The sequence below is a fragment of the Rosa rugosa genome, chromosome 4 (assembly GCF_958449725.1).
Source record: "Rosa rugosa chromosome 4, drRosRugo1.1, whole genome shotgun sequence".
NCBI classification, from domain to species: domain Eukaryota; kingdom Viridiplantae; phylum Streptophyta; class Magnoliopsida; order Rosales; family Rosaceae; genus Rosa; species Rosa rugosa.
The window spans coordinates 36406910-36416449 of NC_084823.1; the positions used below are offsets into that span (position 1 = coordinate 36406910).

The following is a 9540-nucleotide window of genomic DNA, read 5'->3' on the forward strand; positions in this document are numbered from 1 at the left end:
AGACTGTCTCATCAAAGTGACATCCGCAAATCTAGCGGTAAGGAGATCGCCTAGCAAGGGCATGAAGTGGCGGACAATTGTTGGAGTCTCAAATCCAACGTAGTTGCCCATTCGTCTGTATGGACCCATCATAGAGCGCTGTGGCGGCGCAATTGGCACATAAATGGCATACTCAAATATGCGTAAGTACGATACTTGTACCCAGTCACTAGCTGTAACGCCGAGGTAGATTGAGTGGCGGTAGGTCGTAGACGAATTAGCATAGCTGCATGCGATATTGCATCACTCCAAGCGGATATAAGGAGATTGGTGCGCATTACCAATGTCTTGACTACCATCGTAGTCGTTTCCGTGAGACCATTTGGGTGTGTACATGGGAATATGATGTCTAACATCAGTCCCATTGCAATAACCATCGAAAGTCTTCGATGTAAACTCGCCAGCATAGTCAAATCCAATTGACTGAATATGATGATGCGGGGAGTGAGCCCGTTGTCATATGATATGTGCTAGGAGTGTAGCATAAGCAGCATTACAAGTGGACAATGGCACAACACGTGACCAGCGTGTTTGCGTGTCAACCAACATCATGAGATATTTAAACGTCCGCAAGTTGGTTGAATCAGTCCACAGAATCCCTATGGATTCTATGTAAGAACATAATGAGTATTTTCATATCCTTTGCATAGGACGGTCTCAGTCCTAATTTCCCTAAGGAACGAGCTTTGTAAAACGAGCGAGAGGCTTTAGAAGCAACCAATGAGAATTTTGGTTGGGCCTGAGCGTCTGAAACGCTATTTTGAAGCAAGTTGGTGATTGCATCATCACCTGGGGCGCCATCACCATGATGGACACCATCCATGGCGTCATGGATAGGGACTACGCCAGCCCTAAGCTGGTGGTGGACGGAGGCAGTGCCCTAGGCAACAGCGTCGGTCACACTTAGTCCAGGAATCAACTTTTGATGCATGCTTCATTTCGCTCGAGAGAAAAGATGTCCATGTGAAGTCTTTCATAGACGGATCATCATATCATGACTAGGATGACCTATCCTGTCGTGACAAAGCCAATATGTATCTAAATCCAAGAGATCTTCTCTCATAGCTTTATTGGATTTAATAGCTCGAATAGTGACATAGAGTCCACTAGAGAGACACATAAACTTCTCTAAGATGCGACTTTGTTCGCAATCGTTAGAGGTATTGCAAAGTAATTCATCTCCATGCGTTTTCGCATGGAATTCGTTGGCTATTCATAGGGTACGATTTGCCCTAAGAGCGTAGAGAGTTTCTGTGACAGTAATCAAGGTGCCATTTGGCAAGTAGAACGTGGGCTATTCCATGTCCTTGAATTAATATTGATGGCCCAGCCATTGTAGTCACAAAGTCATATGCTCAGAATCAAAATGGAGTCATAATGAAAAGAACTCGAAATTTTATTCATAAGCCAACGAAATACATCATTGTCTCTTAACCATTAGGAGAATCTAATCCAAATGTTAGCTAATGCAAAACAAAGGTAGTCGTTTGACTTCTTTCGGTAACTCCAAAATAAATATGACCAGGTGAGTAGAGAGATGTCGGTGGAGCAAAGCTCGCTTAAGTACCACTTATCTCAAAACCTTCCTAGACATCACACTCATTTTGGATGAGCCTATGTGAAGAAAAACTAAACCAATGACATTTACTACATAGTGTGGCAATTGCCTATTACATCTCTTGGAAAATAAAGACTTAAACAGAATTGGCGATCTATTGATCCCAGCCAAATTTGTAGTCTTCAACCCTTTACTCTAGATCATCTTCTTGATCTTCTTGTTCCACATAGTGAGCTTCTCTTGCTTCACAATATGCTTTGTAGGCGGTGACAATTTCTTCACGAGCTCTACAAATGTGTGCGTAATGATCAGACACTCCACATCGAGAACATACATCTCTTTGCTCAAACTCCATTGATTGAGGCGCTTTGAAAGCGTCATTTAGATGGCTCTTAGTGTTGGTGGCGCCACCAACATGGCCAGAGGCGTTGCCTCCCTCTCTCTTTCCACGTTGACCTCTTCGGTTCCGTGTTCGCCTATTTTGGCGATTACCTTCCCAAGTAGAGCGATTATATGGACCAGAACGTCCAGAAGTATCCCTAAGATTAGGGTTTCGCTCTTGGCGCCCTCTTTTCGAGGTGCGACTATAATTGGATTCCGGAATATGCTCTGTTTCCACGGATCTCGAATTATAGTTCTTCACAAGGATGTTGTCATGCTTTTCAGCGACATTCATAGCTCCAATGAGCTCATGAAACCTTGTGATTCGTCTTGCATTAACATCGATTCGATAGTTCTTAGCAACCATCAATGCAGAGACGGGGAAAGTAGAGAGAGTTTTCTCAATCAACATCGCATGTGTGGTCTCTTTACCACAGAATTCCATTAAGGATTTAATGCGAAGTGCTTCCGAGTTGTAGTCAAGAACTGACTTGAAATCACAGAAGTGGAGGCTATGCCATCCCACTTCTAGGTCAGGAAGCAGGGAGTCACGGACGTTGCCAAATCTATCTTCGAGTGAGACCCACAGCCTTTTGGGGTCTTCTTCCTTCATACACTCGTACTTGAGCGAATCATCCATATGACGAGTCATTAGGATGATGCATTTCGCCTTATTTGCCTCTAAGGCTGCTCTATTTGCTTCCAAAGCTTGAGCTTGCTCAACAGTTAGCACGTCCTGGCTAGGCTCGAGAATCGTATCCAAGATTCCATCAGCCTTGAGATGCTGGCGGATATCACGAACTCACTTGTGATATTCAGAGCCAGTTGTTCCCAATGGAGCAAAGTCCAATTTGTTCAGGTTACTCATCCTGAAAGAGAACAAGAAATTAGGGTCAGTTTCGGAGCGAAAAAGGCTACCACGAAAACAAATAAAATTTCTTTTCCGAGCGTAGTCGCTTCCAAGAAATTCGATTCCAAGAGGTATTGGATTAGATCGAAACAATGATGTGTTTGTGGTCGATCATAACTTCTCAACAAACTCTAAGTGTGGAGGACTCTACAAGCTCTAAGCTTGGAGTGAGCACGAACCCCCACAGTTCGGCTTAATTAAGTCTCCCCTATGATGAAGAAAGGGGGGTAGAAGAAGGGAGGTTGCAAGTCCCCGAGAAAAGAATAAAAGAATGAAAACTTCAAAAACGGGAACTTTTAGTAAAGTTTACCTTGAAAAATAGCCGGAAATCTTGACTGGAAAACTTGGCCGGAAACTGCCGGAAAAGTCGTCGGAAAATTGACCGGAAATGGTCAACCGGCGTTGACCAGAGTTGACCGGTGCTGACGTGGCGCTGTCCGCTGCTGACGTGGCTGCTGACGCGGGCGCTTGTGCTGACTGGACGCTGACGCAGGCACTGATGTAGCAGTGCTGATGTGGCGCCTGAGGTGGGATGATGTCAGGGGGGCAGTGGGCTGACGTCAGTGGGCCAGGTGCTGCTCCCCTTCTTTCTGGCACGTGGGATTCTGTTTTCCTCTGGGCTTGTCGTTGACTTGGGCTGACTGGAACAAGGAAAGGGCAGATCGGTGGTGGTTCAAGGATGCAGTGATACTGCTGGCCGGTTCGGAATTTTAATGGCCGGTTCCGGGAAGGATTTTTCCGGTTCCCGGAATGTGGGGTGGTGCTGCAGCTTCTGACGGAGGATGGATGTGAAAAGTGGACGGTAAGGATGTGAACCAGGCAGGGGATCTACGGATCCGACTCTTGGGGCCGGTTCAGTCACTTCCAAAGGCCGGTTCAGGTTGATTCCGGCCGGTTCTGGGGGTGGCGCCGCCGGTTCCGAGTTCCTGGAGTCTGTGGCTTCAAGGTGGGCGGCGGAGGTTTCTGGGATTTGAGGGTTACAAATTTAGGGTTTCAGGGTTAGGGCTTCGTGCTGATAACGTGTTGTAGAGAAACTGAAATTGAGAGGAATTTGCTGTGTATACTCATTGATAATAGGGGCCTCTTTATATAGAGGATTACAATGCATAGAATCTCAATCATACAAGGAAAGTAATCGTACATTGAATAGAAATCTAGATCCTTCTAATTTAACCCTATTACCACTAGGTCAAGTAACCTAGAGTTTGGGCCAAACACAGAAAAGAGATTTCCTTAAACACATGCAGGTTTTTTTAGCCAATTATTCATGCATGTTTAACCCATAGTTTTGAGTTATGTAAAATTGATAGCTCTAAATGAAATGTATGTATGATGTACTTGTGTTAACTGTCTTTAGGATCAAAGAGTGGAGAACAATGAGACGGTTACAATGAGTTTATTTTTCTCATTATTCTCTTCCATTAATGATTATATTTAGAAGTTTATCTTCTTTTTTTTCTTTAATCGAGATCACATGGTTCCTTAAAAATTTCCTAGGCACAGATACTAATCAGTGTCGGGGGATTTTGTCATAACGTTTCCTCTCCCCTGGCCACTAAAAATAAATTGAGATTTAACTCGACCACTTGTCGTGGTTGATTATATTTAGAAGTTAGAACCAAAGATAATTGAGCCTGTTTCAAAAAAAAAAACATGTCGGGCACCAGTAGCTAAGGTATCAATTGACTACTCATCCCAGCTTGTTGAAGACTCGCACTACTAGCTATTTGGCCTATGACATTTTCTCATCTTTCTACGTTTTTGTTGTATTAGTTTAGTATATTGAATGAAACTAAAAACTGATTAGATTCATTTATATATCGTCTTCATGTAGAACTTTAGCCAGTATCTTGCAACTAATTGCTGCTAGTGGCCTCTCAGTGATAAGAAAATTAATAAACAGCAATATATTCATATAACTCCTCAACAAATCCATGCTCCACAAAAGAATAAAGAATGTACAATAACAAATCAAGAACTAGTCTTTTGTCATCCCCCAATCCAAATGCTAGTTGTAGATGCAGCCTAGCTCCACCTTCCTGCACTCACTTGGATTATATGATCACTTGCATTGTAAAGTTTTGACAGTCTTTGAGGACAAATCAAATGCTATGGTGCAGTCCATTACAGCATTCTTGTTCTTCTTCATTATGAGCATCAATTCGACTTTTCCTTTCAACTGAACCTGGCTGGTCAGTGTCAGCACCCCACTGTTCAATTCACTTCCAAGTGTAGAACTGCTTGGCAAAGCATTAGTATCCACACTGACTTCGACATTGATCTTCTTGGTGGAACGCATTCCAGCCTTGCTCTTAGGAATAGCAACCTGCCCAATAGTCACACCTTGGTACAGGAATGTCGCATTACCTGCATCAAACTTGTATGGACCCCAATTTGTGTTCTTGATCCTAATCTGGGTTGTGAACTTTGCATCAAATGAAGGTGTTGCAGGGACAGAGTTGAGAGTTTGGACACTGATTTCGCCCAATCTAGCCTTGGGGGTCTTGACTTTCATCACGGTAAGACCAAATACAGTCATCACTATGATCTGAAACACAATGAAAATACCAATGTAGGTAAACAACTTGATTCTCTTCTTGCGTTTCAGCTCATCTTCGGAGACCAAAGATTCTCCATCACTTCTTGTGTATCCATTTGCTGGGCTGCAGGATAAGTCTGTTGGGTCTTCTCTGCCATCTCTCAATAAAACTGAAAACAAAATCTCTGTGCTGTTGTGGGTTAGTTTGCTATGTATGATTTATCAAACTGTGAAGTGAAGGGAGTTTGTTTGTTTGTTTATGGTGTTGATGAAATGGAAGAGAAGGAATGTTTGTATATATAGTGTTTGGAGTTTGGACAATTTCGATATGTTACCGAGTAGAATAAGATTCCTGGAACATGTAAGTTGAACTTGGAGGAAAGAATTGTATTCCACCAGCATACGCGTCCAAAGCCAAAGGTGGGAATTGAATAGCCTTCTAGATGGCCTACGACTTTTGTGACTGGGTGAGGTTCTTTTGTCTTCCTTCAATCAGTCTGAAAAGTACAAGAAGTAGAGAATAAACAAGGATCTCGATCTCTAACAAAGACTTTAGGACACCGCAAAGCTTCTCATCATCCATAAAACTTTGACTATATTTCTACATTTCCTGGAAGGCAGGATGGTTTCAACCCAAGGTTCATCTATCTCCTGTGAACTCATTAATCATTCATGGGATGATGATGATTTTTTTCGATGAAGTTCTTGGGATAATGATTTATTGGTAATCGATACCAATATTTGGACGTCTTTAAGTGATTTCTTAGGTCATGTCAAAAAAAAAAAAAAAAAAAAAAAAAAAAAGGTGAATTCTTAGGTGATCATTGAGAATTCCTGCTAGCAATGAAAATACTAATGCAAAATTACGGCTCTATTGTGTAAATAATCGTTAAATGAAGGCACTCCGAAGATATACAGTACACTCTAAAGAAAAGAAGTGAGGATGAAAATTCATGTGGTGTTTGTGTTCTTTAATGTGACTTGTATAATTAATTTATAATTGTTTTGTATTTGTTAACCTGTTAATCTATTTATACTCTAAACTAAAAGCTTTAGAACTAAAGTTTTCTCAGATTTACATATAGAGATAGGCTTTGGATATTTTTTTATTTTGTTATTTTCTGATTAGACTAATGAGGATCAAACTTAATTGTAACATTTACCGATATATTTTGTTAGACATAAATAAATGCACTACCACAAGACTAAGTCAACAGCTAAATATAGAGTGATATGCTGCCGCATGAGATCATAGACTCCAAGTAGTAGCTATGGAGATCGACATCAAGTTGGTCCAATGCTAGTTCTATATATGTACAATTGTTGATGAGGTTGCAGTTGAGACCCTATTTGCCCAATTTATTTTTTTAAATAATAATTGCCATGCAGCAGCTATTTGCTGTTGTTGCATCCTACAAGTACAAATTCAGCAGATGCCCCTTGGCCCTTGGCCCCTTGCACTTAACCTTCGCTACAAAAATGAGAAGGTTATTATTCAAAATTCTAAGCCCGCCAAAAATTGAACTATTCCAATGTGAAGTGCTAATATATTGGGGAGTGAACATGAACACGTGAGCAGAGAGAACGAAAGGGATTCCATTTTCCAATCATATAGTTTCCATAGCTCTTATTCTTCTTCTTCTTCAAAGTAGTCTCCATAATATTCATTATCATCTTTTTTTTTAAATAAATAAATAATAAAAGATTATGCGATATTAGCTCCAATATAATAGTTGATTTGGAGCAGTAAATGCTCACCCGAAGAAAAGAAGGCCCTCCCATCACATTCCAAAATCATTTTTCCTCTCTTTTTTCTTAGGGTTCGGTTATTGTCACCCTACCATTTTCTTTGTTCACCCTACTTGCTCATTACACCCTACATTTCAATTTCAGTTATTATATTTACTTATCTAACCCATTTCTCTTTCCAGAAATATCATTATATGACATATCCAATTAAAGAAGATTTTTTTTTTAACGAAAAACTCTCATTTAATTTATACCAATAAAAAAACTAAAATATATTAAAGTTTCCTGATAAAATCAAAATCTGACTTACTTCCATTTTTTAAATTTCTTTCTTTAAGTTTTAGTGTTCATCTATTTTAATCCATGTTAAAAGATTAGTAAGTTAACAACTATGAGCAATGAAAAAGATATTGGTTTTTTTGTTTTTGTTTAACAAACGGTATTGTAAAGATGATGAAGTTAATGCTAATAGTTTTGTGAATTGAATCACGAACGATGAGGAGGCAACAAAAATATTTTTTAAAAAATTAATAAATTCAAATTTGGGTGGAGAAGATGAAGATTAATGTTATCCATGCAATGAAAAATTAAGTAGTCTTTGTATTTAATTAGTTGGTTATGTATTTAATTTTTTTTTTTTTTGAAACAGGGCTGGTGCAGCAGCCCTCAATCCTTCATTAATGAAACTGTTGAATACAATGGGGGGGGGGACGTAAAACCTGAACCCCAAATTACAATAAGTACGGAGAGAGCATCCTGGATAATAACAGGAATCTCCACTAATCTTATGTACTCAAACATGCACCGAGTAGCAATGGTTGACAAACTAGATATCTGGGCAACACCATTTGCTTCACAAGAGTGACATACCGGAAAGATAAAGCTCATACAAAGCCATAGAGCAATTAAACATGCTTTCCCACTATGCTGCCGACCAGAACTATAACTAGCGGCACTAGGTTTCATCTTGCCACTAGGAGGGTTCGTCCATTTGATAACGACTCGACTCCTCTCTAGGACAAACAAAGCACATTGAGTGCAGACATGGACATTCAGCCCGACTCTCCCTACAATAACTATATAGGGATTTATTGAAAAGAAAATAGACATAAGCAATAAACAAACTATTGAAAAAACATACATACTATAAGCCCACCAGAAAAGGCCCAAGAACAGATAACAGGCCCATGACCCAGATTGCACAACAGCCTGCACCTCCTGCTTTCTCATCGACCACGCACGCTTCTATTGAAACGTGACCGGCATCAATGGCCGAACAAGGCCACCGTCGAAACCTCCCGTCGGTGAACGGCGAGGTAGAACTGTGAAGATGAAACACGCACAAGCAGATCTCCCCCTGCCAGTCGAAGCATGCCGGACCGCAGCATTGTCGATCTTCGCCGCTGCCGAATCACACAAACGGCCAAGCATGGTCGTCAAAACACTCCAAGAATGAAGTATGCCCAACGACTGTAGCCTGAGCGCCATCGCGTTCAGATAGCAGCCGGATCTGGAGGGCCTCACCGACTGAGCATCTCGCCCTTCCCCAGACTTGCACGTCCCCGCCCAACGACGACTGTGAAAAGCCTTTCTGGTTTTGGTCCCAAGCGGCGGTTGCAGGCCTTTGCTTGATCCCTGCAGTTGCAGGAACACAGTGCTCCACCATCGCTCCTCCCGGTCCCTGCCGCGATTCTGACTCTGACCTTTATTGATGGACTAACTAACAGATCCTACCCCTCCTACGACGACATCCAAAGGATGTGCCGCCGGAAGGAAGGAGGAAGAGTGAAGCACGAATCGCTCGTAAACTGTTTTCGTCTCTCCGGAAAATTCAGAGTAAAAGAAGTGGTTATGTATTTAGTTTTCTTTACAGATTTGGATTTTAGAAAATTAGTGTATTTATCAGTCATATTGCACTTTGGTAATATAGTCTTTTAATAATTCAAATTCTTGTAGGGTGACCTAAGAAAATGATAGGGTGGCAATAGCCGCACCATTTTTCTTATTTTTTATTTTATTTTATCTTTTAATGAAAAGAATGATAGGGTCACAATTCACATATGAATTAGACTGAGATAAAAACCCTAAGCGTTGCAGTTGCCACATCTAAACCCTAGAACCTCATTGCGGCCGTCTTGTGTCATTGGTGCCTTATCTCAGCTTTCTTTTTGTTGCTAGCTACTTTGATCTCCTTTTTCACCTCACCATCATCATGTCCACCATTGAATTAGTCACTGAAAGCTTTGCAACCTCGCTTGCCATTGAAAGCAATGAAGTTGTTAACATCTCCAGGATGAGCGGAGGATGAGCGCAAAGAAATGCGCAATCCTTCCTCCTTGCGCGGCCCTTGACAACCCAGAGAGT

At 41.2% G+C, this 9540-nt stretch overlaps 1 pseudogene; it reads right to left on the minus strand.

Moving 5' to 3' along the window:
• Window positions 1-4774: 4774 nt before the first annotated feature.
• On the minus strand, window positions 4775-5600 carry LOC133745289 (uncharacterized; annotated as a pseudogene).
• Window positions 5601-9540: the final 3940 nt, after the last annotated feature.